The sequence below is a fragment of the Petaurus breviceps genome, unplaced genomic scaffold, assembly GCF_028583685.1.
Source record: "Petaurus breviceps papuanus isolate PSGF00001 unplaced genomic scaffold, PetGlider_PUasm1.0 140, whole genome shotgun sequence".
NCBI classification, from domain to species: domain Eukaryota; kingdom Metazoa; phylum Chordata; class Mammalia; order Diprotodontia; family Petauridae; genus Petaurus; species Petaurus breviceps.
In genome coordinates this window covers 37,969,910-37,970,170 of record NW_027185698.1, presented here as the reverse complement: position 1 = coordinate 37,970,170, position 261 = coordinate 37,969,910, and the positions used below count along the sequence as shown (strand labels likewise).

Sequence of the window (261 nt, the reverse complement as noted above, 5' to 3'; positions counted from 1 at the left end):
CTGTGTTCCAAAGTCCCTTCCAGCTCTAACACCCCATGTTCTAAAGTCCCTTCCAGCTCTAACACCCCATATTCTAAAAGTCCCTTCCAGCTCTAACACCCTATGTTCTAAAGTCCCTCCCAGCTCTAACACCCTGTGTTCTAAAGTCCCTCCCAGCTCTAACACCCTATGTTCTAAAGTCCCTCCCAGCTCTAACACCCCATGTTCTAAAGTTCCTTCCAGCTCTAACATCCTGTGTTCCAAAGTCCCTTCCAGCTCTAA

The 261-nt window shown here is 47.9% G+C and overlaps 1 protein-coding gene across 3 annotated transcripts in view; it reads right to left on the bottom strand.

The window, feature by feature from the left end:
- Positions 1 to 261, bottom strand: part of SORCS2 (sortilin related VPS10 domain containing receptor 2) — a 1,276,597-nt gene that overhangs the window by 153,590 nt on the left and 1,122,746 nt on the right. The gene's annotated exons all lie outside the window — the stretch shown is intronic.